The sequence below is a fragment of the Erpetoichthys calabaricus genome, chromosome 2, assembly GCF_900747795.2.
Source record: "Erpetoichthys calabaricus chromosome 2, fErpCal1.3, whole genome shotgun sequence".
NCBI lineage: Eukaryota > Metazoa > Chordata > Cladistia > Polypteriformes > Polypteridae > Erpetoichthys > Erpetoichthys calabaricus.
Window position 1 is genome coordinate 344,008,747 of NC_041395.2, and position 18,336 is coordinate 344,027,082.

General features: G+C 44.8%; 1 protein-coding gene across 1 annotated transcript in view; it reads left to right on the top strand.

Moving 5' to 3' along the window:
• Positions 1–1,858: 1,858 nt before the first annotated feature.
• The window catches only part of kmt5b (lysine methyltransferase 5B), an 87,434-nt gene continuing 70,956 nt past the window's right edge, over positions 1,859–18,336 (top strand). Inside the window, exon 1 of the mRNA XM_051923445.1 lies at positions 1,859–2,308. The gene's annotated coding sequence lies outside the window, so the exon portion shown is untranslated. The remainder of the gene's footprint in view (positions 2,309–18,336) is intronic.

Here is an 18,336-nt window from a genome sequence, read left to right on the forward strand (position 1 = left end):
GTGGTAGCGTAACATCTGGTCTGTGTGTGGGTCCCCAAAGCCCCAGCAGAGGACGCTTAACGTCTGGTCTGTGTGTGGGTCCCCAAAGCCCCAGCAGAGGACGCTTAACCTCAGGTCTGTGTGTGGGTCCCAAAAGCCCCAGCAGGGGACACTTGAAGTCTGGCCTGTGTGTGGGTCCCCAAAGCCCCAACAGTGGGAGCGTAACATCTGGTCTGTGTGTGGGTCCCCAAAGCCCCAACAGGGGATGCTTAACCTCAGATCTGTGTGTGGGTCCCCAAAGCCCCAGCAGGGGACACTTAACGTCTGGTCTGTGTGTGGGTCCCCAAAGCCCCAACAGTGGGAGCGTAACATCTGGTCTGTGTGTGGGTCCCCAAAGCCCCAACAGTGGGAGCGTAACATCTGGTTTGTGTGTGGGTCCCCAAAGCCCCAGCAGGGGACGCTTAACGTCTGGTCTGTGTGTGGGTCCCCAAAGCCCCAGCAGAGGACGCTTAACCTCAGATCTGTGTGTGGGTCCCCAAAGCCCCAACAGTGGTAGCGTAACATCTGGTCTGTGTGTGGGTCCCCAAAGCCCCAGCAGAGGACGCTTAACCTCAGGTCTGTGTGTGGGTCCCCAAAGCCCCAGCAGGGGACACTTGACGTCTGGCCTGTGTGTGGGTCCCCAAAGCCCCAACAGTGGGAGCGTAACATCTGGTCTGTGTGTGGGTCCCCAAAGCCCCAACTGTGGGAGCTTAACGTCTGGTCTGTGTGTGGGTCCCCAAAGCCCCAGCAGAGGACGCTTAACCTCTGCTCTGAGTGTGGGTCCCCAAAACCCCAGCAGGGGACACTTAACGTCTGGTCTGTGTGTGGGTCCCCAAAGCCCCAGCAGAGGACGCTTAACCTCTGCTCTGAGTGTGGGTCCCCAAAGCCCCAGCAGGGGACACTTAACGTCTGGTCTGTGTGTGGGTCCCCAAAGCCCCAGTGCAGTGGTGCAGTCCTTCCGATGAGATATAACACTGAGGTCCTGACACTCTGTGGCCATTAAAGATCCCGGGGCATCTCTTGAAAAGAGAAGGGTTTATTATAACCCTGGCTAAATTGCCCATCCCGGGCCCTTACCCATTCTATGCCTCCTAATTATCCCTTGCCAGTAACTGTCTCTCTCACTCTCACACACGCTTCTTCACCACCTGATGGCTAATGGGGCATACTGGTGCAAAATGGCTGCTACACATTGGTGGTTGTGCTATGCAAATGTAATTATTTCATTCCAATTTGTGTGTCCTTTATTCTTATTTTAATATTATGTATATCCTCTAGTTAAGTGTTTCATATACGGGTATTATTTATATCCAGTGTTATATAGGCTTCTGAATTTCTGTGAAGTGCTTTAAGCATGGGAAAGGCGCTATATACTGTAAATCTTCTCCTTCTTCATTATTTCCCACTAATGTGTGGGGTCGATGTGTTAGAAGTTTTAATTTTTTTTTTTATTTGGGTTTGGTGAGGGTGGGCTAAAGGCACTATATATACATTATTATGTTTTTCTTTATTACCAGTTACTCCGATCGCCCTTTAAATCCCGCTATAGTACGACACAACACGGACAAAACAAATCCGACATATAGCGATTTGCCTTGACTCGCTTTCCGCCTTTTTATTTTTATGATTGTTTTCGAAGTAACCGAAGCAGCTTCTTTAAATCAGCCGCTGGACGCTCGTTCTCGTGCATGCCGCCTCGCTTTATCAGGCTACCCGGACTCTGTTTAAAATGTTGTTGGGGTAACAATATTTGGGGGGGGTTACAAAGCTGAAATGTCGATCCCTTCCCTCTTCCCCCCCCCTTTACGGCCGCTAGCGACGCCCCGTGTGTGTCGGCGTCTCCAGGGCGCAGCGCTTTAAAGGGCTCGCGTTCCCGTGCGCGCGCACGTGTTTGTCTGTTATGGCCGCACTACTTCCTGTGCTCCTCCGAGCTCGGCTTCGCGCACAAAGGGCGCCGGCTCGTGTCTCGCACGGAGGTTCGCTCCTTCCTCAGGTGTCCGTCGAGCCCGCGGGTTCCGCCGCCGGCACTTTTTTTTGGGGGGGGCGGTGATGCGTGGCCGGTTTGCGGACGCTACTTGGGTGAGCACCTCCACGGGATCTACTTTTTTTTGATTTGCACCGCGGAGGTGATGCGGCCTTCCTCTCCTTCCCTGTGCCGGCCGCCATCTTGAATTTTAATGTTAATTTTGTGGATATTTTTTTGTTTCCTCCCGATTTTTTTTCAGGCGAGATTTCATGGCCGTTCCGAGCCAGTAGGACGGAGCATCCGAACCTCGAGAGAAAGGTTAAAGTGAGTATTTGGACGTGCTCGACCTCCTCGGACGCCCCTCTTCATGTATTTTGATACTTTTTTTTTTTCCGGGTATTTATTTATTTTTTTGGCAGGGTGGTTGGTGATGGTGGATGGAGCCGAGTGTGTCATGGAGATGAGTTTGTGGGCATTAAAAAAGGCCTGACACTTAGTGGCAACAGTGTGCGAGCGTGCTTTTAACACACCTTTAACTTTTAAATACCTGTAAAAATGGCGCCGCGGTTCGCATTTGACCCCACTAGTAGTGAAAGCCCCGTTTTAGCCGAGCAACATTTTAAACGTGACGGGCAGCGCTAAATACAATTCTTTTGTAATTTAAAGAGACGAGGCATTTAAATTGTTCCACTGTTTGCTTAGCCTTGATGGATCAGCCCTCGTCTGTGAGCCGCGCTTCCCTTTCGCCCCGCAGATTTCCAAATCCGCCTCTTTTGACTTGCTAGACTTTTGTGTTTTTCTGTCTCCATGTTGGTGCAGTTTTTTTTTTTTTTTTAATCTATTATAGTTATTATTATTTTAAGAGAGCCCTCTCATCTTGACAGTGGCCGTGTGTAGCCACAAGGTGTCGCTGACACACCAATATAAACATTCACTACGGCTTTGGAGTTTCTCAGTTGCAGTTCCTCGGTGGGCCGCTTGGTGTCAGGCGCCTCTCGCGCAGGATTGCTCCGCGTAACGCGCACCGGGATCAAAATGTACCAAATTAAAAGTTGGATTGTCGCGCATGGTGTGGTTTTGTGCTTCCAAGAACTGCGATGAAAATGGAACCGAATGAGCCCGATGGATTGAATGGCCTCCTCTTTATCAAGCTCTTTTCAAGAATTTATGGTGGAATTTTAATTGGAAGGCTTGCAAATGAGAAGTCCAGCAAAATGACAACTGCAGGTTTTCATTGTAACCCTTTTCCTAATTAGTATCCTGTTTTTGCTGCTAATTAACTTTTAATTTGAATTGTAATTAACTTGCTCTTGAAGACTCTTTTTCCTTAATTAGCAGCCAAACAAATCACGAGATACAAAATGAGCCAAAACATGACCAGCGGTGGCACATGGAGTTTGTATGTTCTCCCCGTGTCGGCGTGGGCTTCCTCCCACAGTCCAAAGACATGCAGGTTAGGTGCATTGGCAATCCTAAATTGTCCTTTAGTGTGTGTGTGCGTGCGCCCTGCAGTGGACTGGAGCCCTGCCCGGGATTTGTTTCTGCCTTGCGCCCTATGTTGGCTGGGATTGGCTCCAGTGGACCCCCGGGTTCGCTTCCCGGATCCTCCCTGTGTGCAGTTTGCATGTCCTCCCAGTGTCTGCGTGGGTTTCCTCCGGGTGCTCCAGTTTCCTCCCACAGTCCAAAGACATGCAGGTTAGGTGCATTGGCAATCCTAAATTGTCCCTAGAGTGTGTGTGCGCGCCCTGCCCGGGATTTGTTTCTGCCTTGCGCCCTGTGTTGGCTGGGATTGGCTCCAGTGGACCCCCGGGTTCGCTTCCCTGTGTGCAGTTTGCATGTCCTCCCCGTGTCTGCGTGGGTTTCCTCCCACAGTCCAAAGACATGCAGGTTAGGTGCATTGGCAATCCTAAATTGTCCCTAGTGTGTGTGTGCGCGCCCTGCGGTGGGCTGGAGCCCTGCCCGGGATTTATTTCTGCCTTGCGCCCTATGTTGGCTGGGATTGGCTCCAGTGGATCCCCAGGTTCATTTCCCAGATCCTCCCTGTGTGCAGTTTGCATGTTCTCCCTGTGTCTGCGTGGGTTTCCTTCCACAGTCCAAAGACATGCAGGTTAGGTGGATTGGCGATTCTAAATTGGCCCTAGTGTGTGATTGGTGTGTGGGTGTGTTAGCACCCTGCCCGAGATTGGTTCCTGCCTTATGCCCTGTGTTGGCTGGGATTGGCTCCAGCAGACCCCCGTGACCCTGTGTTCGGATGGAAAAATGGATGGATGGATGACCAGCAAACTGTGTCCATCATACAATACCTGGAAATAAAGAAAGATGAAGGTCTCAGGAACGTTTATATACTCGGGTCCACAAAACATGTTGATAGTACTCTTAGAAAGGAGAAAATCAGCAATGTCAGAAATGTATGCTGTTACGCAGTCAAAGCAGCAAAAAGGCCATGGAGTTAAAGAACGAGTTTAATTAACAAGAATCGGCGCCTAATTAAGCAACTGCTTGGAGTGAAATGGGTTGGAGTTTGAGGCCCTGACTTTGTTGGTCTTCTGGTGGCTCACTCACTTGTCATTTCATTTCTCTTTGGGTGCCGTTTAAAGAAAGAAGTGAAGAAATTCAGGGAACCAAATCTTAACTCCATTTTAATTGACTTGTTTTTTTTTTTTTAAAGAAGTTAATTAGCAGCAAAAACCAGTCACTAATTAAGAAAGGGGTTAGAATGAAAACCTGCAGCCACTGTGGCCCTTAAGATGAAATTGCAACAAAACTGAACTCCTGCAAATTGGCATTAAAGTGCAACTCCTTCTTGGTCACTCTTGATGGTGATCTCATCAGGCTTTTTTTCTAATGCAAGCAACCTTGGCGTCTTTTTTTTTTTTTTTATTTATCCCTTTCTTATTCCACCCACATAAACCACATTTGGTAACTTTCTTACTTTCTCCTCTGTCATATATCCCGTGTTCGCTCATTCATCTCCTTTTCTAATGCTGAGAAACTTGTCCATGATTTTATCATATCCCACATCAATTATTGTAACTCTGTACTATCAGGTGCTGCTTCTTATGTGAATTTCTCATTGGGATTAATAAAGTCTATCTATCTATCTATCTATCTATCTATCTATCTATCTATCTATCTATCTATTATATAGTGCCTTTCCTATCTATCTATCTATCTATCTATCTATCTATCTATCTATCTATTATATAGTGCCTTTCCTATCTCTCTATCTATCTATCTATCTATCTATCTATCTATCTATCTATCTATCTATCTATCTATCTATCTATCTATCTATCTATCTATCGCAGCTCCATTTAGATGCAACTGAGAAGGCAAATTTCATATTTTCCTGTGTAAACATGACTAAATAAAGAAACCTAAACCATTTGATTCAAAACTCTGCTGCAGGAGTTCTTAAACCAACCAGCAACCACAGGCCCGTCACACCTATCCTCCTTCGCCTTCACTGGGTCCTTGTGTCTTACTGGAGTGAATCTAAAATTCTGTTAATAACCTATAAAATGTTTAAATGGCCTCACATCGGTCTTCCATCAGTGACCTTCTCCATCACTCACCTCCTCTTTGCCCACTAAGGTCCTCTGATTCTGGCAATCTTATTGTACCCCACACTGACATGCACTCTGTAGGCGACAGGGCTTTCAGCTGTATAACGCCCAGACTTTGAAATGACCTCCCGAAATTAATGAGATCAGCTGACTCAATTCTATCTTTTTAAAACAACCTAAGACTCCTCTGTTCAGGAAGGTGTTTAACTTACCTGACATTCTGCCCATTCTTTCAATTTCCCTCTCCGTCCAGATGCTCAGGGTAATTTGTGCTTGTGTGCGTGCGCCATATCACAAATGATGTGATTTGTTCAGGTTTTTCCTGTACAGCTGAATTTGGTATCTTATTCTGGTTTATTGTCTTTTATTCTATTTAATGCTTTGGATGTCGTGTATTTTTCTGTTGCGTGCCAAGCACCACAGATGCAATGTTTGCTCTGAGGGTGTTGATGGAGAAGTAGAGAGAAGGCCAGAAGGAGTTGCATTGTGTCTTTGTGGACCTGGAGAAAGCATATTACAGGGTGCCTCGAGAGGAGCTGTGGTATTGTATGAGGAAGTCGGGAGTGGCAGAGAAGTACATAAGAGTTGTACAGGATATGTACGAGGGAAGTGTGACCGTGGTGAGGACTGCGGTAGGAGTGACGGAGGTGGAATTACATCAGGGATCGGCTCTGAGCCTTTTCATATTTGCAATGGTGATGGACAGGTTGACAGACGAGATTAGACAGAGGTCCCCGTGGACTGTGATGTTTGCTGATGACATTGTGATCTGTAGCAGGTTGAGGAGACCCTGGAGAGGTGGAGATATGAGAGGAATGAAGATCAGTAGGACCACCAAGACAGAAAACATGTATGTGAATGAGAGGGAGGTCAGTGGAATGGTGAGGATGCAAGGAGTAGAGTTGGTGAAGGTGGATGAGTTTAAATACTTGGGATCAACAGTACAGAGTAATGGGGATTGTGGAAGAGAAGTGAGAAAGAGAGTGCAGGAAGGGTGGAATGGGTGGATAAGAGTGTCAGGAGTGATCTGTGACAGACGGGTATCAGCAAGAGTGACAGGGAAGTTCTACAGGACGGCAGTCAGACCAGCTATGTTATATAGGCTGGAGACGGTGGCAGAGTTACAGATGCTAAGATTTGCATTGGGTGTGATGAGGATGGATAGGATAAAAAAATGAGGACATTAGAGGGTCAGCTCAAGTTGAACAGTTGGGAGACAAAGTCAGAGAGGAGATTGCGTTGGTTTGGACATGTGCAGAGGAGAGATGCTGGGTATATTGTGAGAAGGATGCTAAGGATAGAGCTGCCAGGAAAGATGAAGGCCTAAGCAAAAGGTTATGGATGTGGTGAGAGAGGACATGCAGGTGATTGGTGTAACAGAGCAAGATGCAGAGGACAGGAAGATATGGAAGAAGGGGTTGCCACAGTGGATCATCTAACGGGAGCAGTTGAAACAAGAAGTCTTCTGTGCTGAATGTATTTGTATCCAGTGTTACATACACTCTGTTGTTCTTTGAGACTCTTTCCCTTGAGCATGGGAAAGGCACTATATAATTTAAATGTATTATTATTATTATTATTTCTCCTTGTTGAATGCCTGCATATTCGTAAGAACATCCTCCTTGCAGAGTCGTGGCTGTTTGTCATGGGGGTGATTATTTTCGTGCAGAGTTCCCGTGGTGGAATTGTGGCCAGTTGTCATGAATGGGGAAACTAGGGATCACCTTGAAGAATCAAGGATGATTGTCATGGGGGGGGGGACTAATTGAGGATATTCACCAGAGCAGTGTTGATTGCTTAGTCAACCTGCGGCGATCCACCGCAAACCAATTCACAATCTGTCTGTAACCCATTACTCTTACATAGAATACCACCTCGTCATCCATAGTTTAAGAAACCCTGCTGCAGGAGATTACTTGTGCATGTAAATGGTAGCTTAAAGAAAGCAAATTTCCGCCATAACTTGGTTGTTAACCTTCTCCTAGTTTTGTGTATGTTTGTGAACTCGGTCACTGTCTCATACACTGTGATCGTATGCAGAAGGGTGGATTGGGGGGTTTTTGGTGGGAGGGTAGTATATTAGGCAATAAGACAGTAGAATGGTGTATAAATAAATAGCAAAAGAATGGTCTAATGTGCATAGTGCAAAATAGAAGTGAACAGACATATAGAGTGTATTAAATAGTAGACAGGAAAAAATGTCGATGGTAGAATTGGATATTGTGACCCCAGATTGACAATATAAACAAGAAGGTGGGTACAGGACAAGTGAGAACAGGTTGCTGAGCATTCAGTGAACTTACGGCATGGCAGGAGAAGCTGTCCATGAAGCAGGTGGAGCGAGTAGTGAGGCTCTGTTAGTGCTTACCAGCAGGTAGAAGTGAAAACAGAGGTTGAACTTTGGTGGCTGTCACCAGAGGTGATGGAGTTCAACTCTTCTTGGACACTGGATGGAGTAGATGGTATGGACAGTCTGTCAGAGTTTGCGATCCTGGCATTTAAGGTTGTAGAACTACACCATGATTTATCCGTTCTGGATTCTTTCAGCAGTGCAGTGGTAGAAGTTCACTAGTGTTTTGTTTCCCAGCTTTTGCTGAGCCTTTCTGAGGATGCAGGTGGTGTTGACAGACCAGGGAAGGCAGTTGGTGATCTGACCACCCAGGAACCCAACACTTCTAACTGTCTGGATGGGAGAGCTGTTGATGTGGAGCAGAGGATGATTGCCTCTTCTCTTTGTGAAGTCAACAATCGGGGAGAGGCTATTATTATGGCACTGTACAGTCGGACCTTTTATCACCCCCTTAGACAGCCTCATCATTGTAGCAGATGAAGCCAATCACAGTGGTGGTGTCCGCAAATTCGATGATGCTGATGCCCTTATGCTTTACTCCATAGTCAAGTGAATAGCAGCCTTGTAGAGCTCCAGTGTTGGTGAATAATTGTTGTTGCCTATCCTCCCTGACTGGTGCCCATCTGTCAGGAAATCCAGACACCCTCAGACCAAGGCCTCTGAACTGCAGGCCCAGGCTGGAGGGTCCAATGGCGTTAAAGGTAGAGCTATAGTTGATGAATAGCATCCTGACATAGAAACTTTATTAAACCTGAAGGGAATTGCAGGGCTACAGCAACGGGCCTGACCCTCCTGAAATCTCATTATCTCCTTTGTATTACTGATGTAGAGCTGCAGATGGTCCATTTTCCCACCATTCATTTCAGTAATAATAATATGAAAAGAATCCAAGACATCTCCCTAAAATATTAAAAAAAAAAATAAATTGGAAGTAGTTTGTTACAGTTCTAGATGGGTTATGTAGTTTAACTGTCTTGCAGAACATTGCATTTAGACTACTTTGTCATCGCTGTCGGTGTCCCATCCGTGTACAGTGGGTATAGAAAAGAGTCCCCCCCCCTTTGAAATATTCCGATTTTTTTTTTGCTTTATAGCCTTAAATGAAAACACACAAACTAATATTTTTCCCAGCTTTACGTACTCAATGTAATCTCTAGCATCCAAGTGAAAGATATCACAGCTACAGTTCAGAAAAATTTTACAAAATAAAAAACAAGTCTTACTGAGATTAATAAAGGATCCCAACCCGATCCCCCCCCTAAACTCACTCAGGTGTCAGTGCCCACCATTTCCACTGTGGTTATTGTCTTCCTTCCACCTGTGATCATTTATAATCAGTGTGATTAGTGAAGCTGTTCCTGGTCCATTCATTCCCTTGCTTGGTAGTGCAACTGACTGTGGGTGGCAAGTCACTTTCAAAAGATCTCATGGATAGAGTTTTGGACAGACAGAAGGTAGGAGATGGAGACAGAAACATCTCAAAGGCTTTCTCAATCCCAAGGAGCTCAGCAAAGTCCATCATAAAGACGTGGCAAGTGTTTGGTACTACTAGGACCCTCCCTGTATCCTCCAGACTTGATGGAAGAGCAAGGAGGAAACTGGTAAGAGAGGCTACCAAGTGGCCAATGGCCACTTTGCCATCAAATCCTGTAACTCCTTCAAAGAGTGGTCATTAATGGTGTGCATGTGACAACAATTTCACAAGCTCTCCACCATCGTGGCTTGTCCAGGATGGTCACAAGGAAAAAGCCACTTCTCAAGAAAGGCCCCATTAAGGCTCGTTTGAGCTTTGCCAGAATGAACCTTGAAGATTCTGATGCTAAGTGGAAAAAGGTCTTATGGTCAGATGAGAGCAAAGTCAAACTCTTTGGCCTCAATACCAAATGGTACACCAATGCAACTCAACATCCACAACACACCATACCTACGGTAAAGCATGGAGGGGGCAGCATCCTGTTGTGGGGGCCCTGGGGCTCTCGTTAGGGTAGACGGACAAATGGATAGGGCAAAATACCGTCAAATTCTTGAGGAAAACCTGCTACCCTCTGCCAGAAAGTTGAAGATGGGTAGAAACTTCATCTTTCAACACGACAACGACCCGAAGCACACAGCAAAATTGACCACACAGTGGCTGAAGGAGAAAAAAGTGAATGTCCTCGTGTGGCCAGTCGGAGCCCAGACCTAAATCACACTGAAAATCTGTGAAAAGATCTGAAGATAGCAGACCACCAGTGTTCACCATCCAATGTGACCAAACCTGAACAGTTAAACTGTAAAGAAGAGTGGGGGGCAAATATTACACAATCTAGGAGTGGATAGCTGATAGAGAAGAATCCCAAAAGACTCAAGGCTGTCATTAAAGCAAAAGGGGGGTCAACAAAATGACGTTGACATTGGGGGGTGAGCCTTTATTAATCTCAGCAGGTCTTTTTTTTTTTTTTTTTTTTTTTTTTTTTTAATAATTTTTCTGAACTGTAGCTGTGATATCTATCACTTGGATGTTATAGGTGGCATTGAGTAAGTAAAACTGGGAAGAAATATTTTTTGTGTGTGTGTTGATTTAAGGCTGTAAAGCAAAAAAAATGGGAATATTTCAACGGGGGGGGATTCTTTTCTATACCCACTGTATATCTGAAACAACGTCCATAGTAGATACTGTAGATAGGTAGATATAAGTAGAGACATCTTATCAATGCCAGCTGTTCTGATTGCACCCTCATGGTTTTGATTGCATGATATGATGTGACTTAATGACAGAGTCAGCAATATAACCTGACCGCCTGAGCTGATTTTGTTTGTCTTTCATAGTCGTCTTCTAATGAGTTTAGCAACTTAACCATATCACTCCATAATGTACTGTGTGTATGATTGCATGTGACAAATAGCATTAAATTTGATGCAGAGATTTATCTACCGGCGGCACGGTGGCGCAGTGGGTAGTGCTGCTGCCTCGCATTTGGGAGACCTAGGGACCTGGGTTCGCTTCCCGGGTCCTCCCTGTGTGGAGTTTGCATGTTCTCCCTGTGTCTGCGTGGGTTTCCACCGGGCGCTCCGGTTTCCTTCCAAAGACATGCTGGCTAGGTGGATTGGCGATTCTAAATTGGCCCTAGTGTGTGTGCTTGGTGTGTGGGGGTGTGTGTGTGTGTGTCCTGATTTGGGTTGGCACCCTGCCCGGGATTGGTTCCTGCCTTGTGCCCTGTGTTGGCTGGGGTTGGCTCCAGCAGACCCCCGTGACCCTGTGTTCGGATTCAGCGGGTTGGAAAATGGATGGATGGATTTATCTACCCCTGACGTGCCTTGTTGGCACCAGCAGCTGCTGCTGATGTTCTGTGGCGAGAGGCCTTCCACTTCGGTATAGGAGACCATTTCTATTGCATCTCTTGTTTGTTTTTAGAGCTGCAGCTGATGTCGTCAAATTAGAGAACTCTTTATATTGGCTGAGCGCTAACTTAAGTTTTTTAGTTCAAGTCACCAGCTTAGCCATTTGGTGAACTGCAAACTGGAAAGTAAATCGGCTGCAGTGGTCAAATGGCATCACTTGCCTCAGGGTTCAGGAACAGTTTTAACCCCCAAATTGCACACTTAGTGAATAGCTAAAAGTGTCCTCATCGATTGACTTTTGTCCGCTTTATCTGACAGTGCAATATCATCTGAATTTTACATTTTTTGTTGTATAGTGTCTTTATTTACTTTGACAATTTTGGAAAAAGTAAAAAGCTTGAGATACCTAAACTTACCTAATGGCTTAATGGAGTGAATTGTGACTCCATTTGTCAAACTTCTTACACAGAGTGTCTTTATTCCATTTTCTATTTTGACTTCTTGGCCAGCCATACCACCTGTACTTCAGAATAGGTAATCCACCTGAGGCTAGGCATGTTTGGGTCTGGCCAGTACTTGGATGGGAAACCAACCAAGAAAGCTTGGGTTGCTGCTGGGAGAGGTGTTGGTGAGGCCATAAAGAGGTGCTTATACTGTGTTTGTGTGGGGATTCCTGTGACAGACGCTGTGTTTGGGTGTGGGTGGGTGGTAAGGTGCAGTTATATTGGATGAGACATAACCCATTTGTTCAGACTTTCTGTGATCATAAAAGGTCCCTGGGGCATCTTTCAAAATGAGTAGGGTGTGCCATTATTGATTGGCTGAACTGCCCACCACAGCCTCATTCATTCTGACCCCCCTAATTATCCTGTCTCTTGATTGGCTATGTCTTTACCTTGTAATGGCTAATGTATGGTGAGCTTACTGGTACAAAAATTTGAGTCCAATTAATGAAGGTGAAAGCTCTACACTGGTGGTGGTTCAAGTGGTACCCCACTGTCTGTATAAAGTGCTGTGAATAGTTAGAACAGTGCTATATAAATGTCATATGTCATTTTCTGACCCACTTAATCCAGACCAGGTTTCGACGGACTGGGGACTGGAGCCTATACCCGGCTGGCACAGGGAGCAATGCAAAAATAAACCCTGGAACGGGGCACTAGTCCATTGTGCTTCATGTGTGTGTGCACGCCCTGCCCAGGGTTTGTTCCTGCCTTGCGCCCTGTGTTGGCTGGGATTGGCTCCAGCAGATCCGTGTTAGGATATAGCGGGTTGGATGATCACTGACTGACTGACTGGATAGAAATAAGTAAAAAAAATATCCAGAAAAAAAATTGGCAGTTAATGGGTTAAGGAGATGATGATTAAGAGGAGCTATGTTTGTAGTGAGGCGGCACAGTGGGTAGTGCTGCTGCCTTGCGGTTAGGAGTCCTGGGTTCGCTTCCCAGGTCCTCCCTGTGTGGAGTTTGCATGTTCTCCCCGTGTCTGCGTGGGTTTCCTCCCAAGTCCAAAGACATGCAGGTTAGGTGCATTGGAGATCCTAAATTGTCCCTAGTGTGTGCTTGGTGTGTAGGTGTGTGCCCTGCGGTGGGCTGGCACCCTGCCCGGGGTTTGTTTCCTGCCTTGCGCCCTGTGTTGGCTGGGATTGGCTCCAGCAGACCCCCGTGACCCTGTAGTTAGGATATAGCGGGTTGGATAATAGATGGATGTTTGTAGTGTGCAATATTATGAAGGGAATTAGTCCAGCGGATCAAGACTTTGACTTTAAAATGAGTTGAGCAAGAACAGCGGGACACGGCTGGAAACTTAAGGGTAAATTTTGCAAAACCATTAGAAAGTTTTTCTTTATATAGAGAACCACAGACATTTGGAATAAGTGACCCAAGTAGTGTGGTAGACAGGTGGACTTTAGGGACCTTCAAAACTAGACTTGATTTTATTTTGAAAGAATTAAGTGGATAGAACTGGTGAGCTTTGTTTGGCTGAAAGGCCTGTTCTCATCCAGATTGTTCTAATATCGGGAGAACTGTCATTTCATTACTGTAAAACGTAGAAAAGCATGTGGTTTTTGAGCTTATCAAATGAGTCACATTGTGAAGATTGGCAGCTGATTGAATGGACCATCTTTAGTTTTTTTTTTCCCCCAGTGCCGACTGGTAATAATCTTCTTATATATAAGATGGTCCGATGGTCTGTCCAGGATTTTAAATCACCTGTAGCTTGCAAATCGTTTGACCTATTGACCTGAAATTTGGTAACCATATACTACGTGATGTCTACTACTTTCGGGGTGATGATTGACCTCCAAGGTTATTCCTCTTTTTATTTTTATTGTATTTTATTCTAGAATCCACTCTCTGCAGCGGTGCATGAGTATGGGCGCCGTTCTTATTATCCCTACCACCTTTATCACCTCTCCTACCTCTTCATATTGTAAATCATTCTTGAGGCAGATTGAAGACTTAAGTGCCAGCTTAAGTGAGAAATTAAGGAAAACATACTAAGTAATTGCAACACAAACACTGACTTAATCAGTTTTAACGTGAAATGATGTTGACAAAAGAAGAGAAGAAGCGGGCTGCTAGGGTGCAGAAAAGAAGAGCTGCTCAGGAAACATCAAGCACATCAACCTCTGAGCAAACAAATGCTAAACGTACAGAGAAAGTGTAGGAAAACTAGGAATGCTCAAGTCGAGTGTGTTCACTGCACGTGCCGTTACCGGTAGCTTGATATTTATTGTGCCGAAATTCTGTTTGTAGTGAAGCACACTTCATAGTGACAGCATAGTGTGCCTATAAGGATGGCAAGCTTCCCCACTTATGTATTGCTTTATAGATACCGGATGTGAAGAGCTTGATGTAAATTACTTTTGTTTAATCGGTTTAAAACAAAACTAGACTTAGTTTTTAGCCGGTCACTTTGACATTTTGTATTTAATGACTGCATGGGAAATCTTGGCAGAGGAAAACTATTAAATTGGCCTCAGTGGTGTTTGTATTTAGAGACAGGTGTACCTTTATCTCCTTACAGGCATCATTATTGATTACTGTAATGCTTGAGAACATTAAAAAAGCATTCAATCCATTTGCTGGAACTTTTCCAACAGTGTAGTTTAATTTCATAGTTTGAAGCTGTAAACAATAAGGATTAAAACAGAGGTGTTTCCAAGTTATCTGTATCTCTCTGTATAACATAATTTGCAGAGAACCAACTGTATATTTAGTGATTATTTGACAGTGTGAAAACTTTAATGTGGTTAACTCTTGTCAACCCGTGGTATTTTCAAATGAATAGTTTCATTTTAATCCTTCATATTAAGAACCCGTTAAGTGTTTTTCTATTATTAAAAACTAGTCATTTAGCCCGTTACAATAACGGGCGCTAGAATAAACATTAGTAGGAACAGTCTATATTAAATGGCAAGGGACTTTGACCTCATTCTTTTTGTTGGTCGGATTTTTCTTTCTTTCAGCCTTTCTTTTGTTCATGTTTACTTGCTGAGCTGACCGTTCTTCGTGGGCTGCCGCCGTGTATTCTGTGTCTTTAATTTTCTGTGACAGTAATACTGTCTTGTACGGCTCTATTCAATAAGGGCGCGCACAAAAAGGCGAGCTTCAAAAGGGCGACCTCAATTGAGCGCGGCGAATAAAGGCGTTCGTAGATCATTTAGTTCAAATGGCTCTGGAATATGTGAAGAGCAACAAAGGTGCAGATCTTTATTTACGCGTGCCTTTATTCACTGTGCCCAATTGAGGTCGCCCTTTTGAGGCTCGCCTTATAGTGCGCGCCCTTATTGAAGGATGCCTGTGCGCGCCTTTATTGAAGGATACCGTCTTGTACGTCCGCTGGCTTGTACGTCCGTAATATACCTTTAATTTTCTCTGGCGGTAATACAGGCGTGCGCATCGGTAATATGCCTTTAATCTCCTCTGACAGTAATACTGGCTTGTATGTGGCTGTTATATGCGTCACTGTATTGTGTACCTTTAATTTCCTCTCGCAGTAATACTGGTTCGTATTTCCGTAAAACTCCTCTAACTTTCTCTGACAGTAATATCGCGCATCGCACCGTGCCCCGCGCATGCGCACTTCATCAGAAGACACCCACACATGGACACCTGGACGCACATAGGGATTTTATATATATATATATATATATATATATATATATATAGACTAGGGGGCTTCGCTCGCCTAGTCCCGTGTTTGTTTTTCCGGATACACACTTTTTTAAGATTTTTTTTTTCTTTTTCTTTGAATTGTTGCTATTTCATTAGTTTCACTTTTATTTCAGAACTTGTATAAAAACAATATTTGGAATCTTTCAAGTTCCAATATGCTGAATCTTTTAAATGAGGTTCATGAGACTTGTGTTTAATGACTTTGTATCATAATTCAGGATTGGTTTCTCTGTTTGGAATTTCAGCACAGACAAAGCGATCGACATCATCAGCAGTTAATAATTTTTTTGCAAAGTAACCAATAAATGCATGTGAGGTAAACTCCGTTTTTGAAATTCTCTGACCTAAACGTCAAAGCCTTGCAGTATTTCCATACTTCTGACATATCACCTGTGTCCATACAGTGGGGCAAAAAAGTATTTAGTCAGCCACCAATTGTGCAAGTTCTCCCACTTAAAAAGATGAGGCCTGTAATTTTCATCACAGGTATACCTCAACTATGAGAGACAAAATGAGAAAAAAAAATCCAGAAAATCACAGTCTGATTTTTGAAGAATTTATTTGCAAATTATGGTGGAAAATAAGCATTTGGTCAATAACAAAAGTTCATCTCAATACTTTGTTATATACCCTTTGTTGGCAATGACAGAGGTCAAACGTTTTCTGTAAGTCTTCACAAGGTTTTCACACACTGTTGCTGGTATTTTGGCCCATTCCTCCATGCAGGTCTCCTCTAGAGCAGTGATGTTTTGGGGCTGTCGCTGGGCAACACGGACTTTCAACTCCCTCCAAAGATTTTCTATGGGGTTGAGATCTGGAGACTGGCTAGGCCACTCCAGGACCTTGAAATGCTTCTTACGAAGCCACTCCTTCGTTACCCGGGCGGTGTGTTTGGGATCATTGTCATGCTGAAAGACCCAGCCACGTTTCATCTTCAATGCCCTTGCTGATGGAAGGAGGTTTTCACTCAAAATCTGATGATACATGGCCCCATTCATTCTTTCCTTTACATGGATCAGTCGTCCTGGTCCCTTTGCAGAAAAACATCCCCAAAGCCTGATGTTTCCACCCCCATGCTTTACAGTAGGTATGATGTTCTTTGGATGCAACTCACGACGAGTAGAGTTTTTACCAGAAAGTTCTATTTTGGTTTCATCTGACCATATGACATTCTCCCAGTCCTCTTCTGTATCATCCAAATGCTCTCTAGCAAACTTCAGACGGGCCTGCACATGTACTGGCTTAAGCAGGGGGACACGTCTGGCACTGCAGGATTTGAGTCCCTGGCGGCGTAGTGTGTTACTGATGGTAGCCTTTGTTACTTTGGTCCCAGCTCTCTGCAGGTCATTCACTAGGTCCCCCCGTGTGGTTCTGGGATTTTTGCTCACCGTTCTTGTGATCATTTTGACCCCTCGGGGTGAGATCTTGCGTGGAGCCCCAGATCTAGGGAGATTATCAGTGGTCTTTTATGTCTTCCATTTTCTAATAATTGCTCCCACAGTTGATTTCTTCACACCAAGCTGCTTACCTATTGCAGATTCAGTCTTCCCAGCCTGGTACAGGTCTACAATTTTGTTTCTGGTGTCCTTTGACAGCTCTTTGGTCTTGGCCATAGTGGAGTTTGGAGTGTGACTGTTTGAGGTTGTGGACAGGTGTCTTTTATATTGATAACGAGTTCAAACAGGTGCCATTAATACAGGTAACGAGTGGAGGACAGAGGAGCCTCTTACAGAAGAAGTTACAGGTCTGTGAGAGCCAGAAATCTTGCTTGTTTGTAGGTGACCAAATACTTATTTTCCACCATAACTCTTTTAGGGCGGATGTCGACTTTTGTCGACAGGAGGGGTTGAAGGCGAATGTTGACAAAAGTCGACATCCAGGGATAAAGGGCGACAATCAGCTGTTAATGGCGACAAATCTCACTGTCATGTCACAGGCATTCCCTCTGTGCTTGGAGGAATGCTAGACTCGTTGACTCGGCAAATAAACCTTGCGTGTGCGTGAGTTGCGAAATGTAAACAATGGCAAGATGGCATCGACATGTGAAAAGGGAGCGAAGCAAGTGCAGAAAAGAAAACACTTGGCAGACGTTGTTTTGCGCATTACCGCGGAGTCGGACTCTTGATTTTTCAGAATCGGACTTTATTGGCAGTGATCAGGAGATCGAGCAAGAGAGTTAGAAGCAGGCATCAGCTGATCAGACACCAGCCGATGCCGCGCGAGCGGATCTGCTGCCAGTTGAGTGCCTTCGCGCAGCCGATGCATCTACGGCAAGGTTCGCATGGGATAAATACACATACATTGATCCGTTGAGAGCCGATATGGCTACCGGAGTTTACAAGACGGCATGGCTTGCTTTTGGACACGACAGATCACCAGCTGCTGTATTTCAGGCTGCTCTCTCCTGATGCTGCTTTTCAGCTACTGTCAGACGAGACAAACAGGTAGGCAGAGATTTTTTTTGAATCGCGGGCTGCGTTTGCATCGCATTCTCGTTATTCAAAGTGGAAACCCACAACGAAAGACGAGATGAAGCGCGCTGTGGCATTACAAATAGAGATGGGACAGAACTGGTGAGATAACTTCAGGGAGCATTGGTCCAAACGTGTTTTGTCCCCTGGTGGCTTAGGTACGTGCTGCTGCAAAGTTTTATTCACTTCTGTAATAAACAGAAGCAAATCCCATGGGGTGAGCCAGGCTATAATGCCATACATAAAGTTCATAAAGTTTCAGAAGATGAAAAGAGGTGACAATACGGTTTTCATGCAGGCAGAAAACTTGGTGGCAGTGGCATGGCACGATGGCAAATGAGTGACTTGTCTCTCTACAGTACACACTAACAATATATGTTAGAAAATGCAGCAACAGACAATTGAAAAATAGGCATCAAAACAACACATAGAGAATTCAGGCTCATACAACATGCAAGACAGT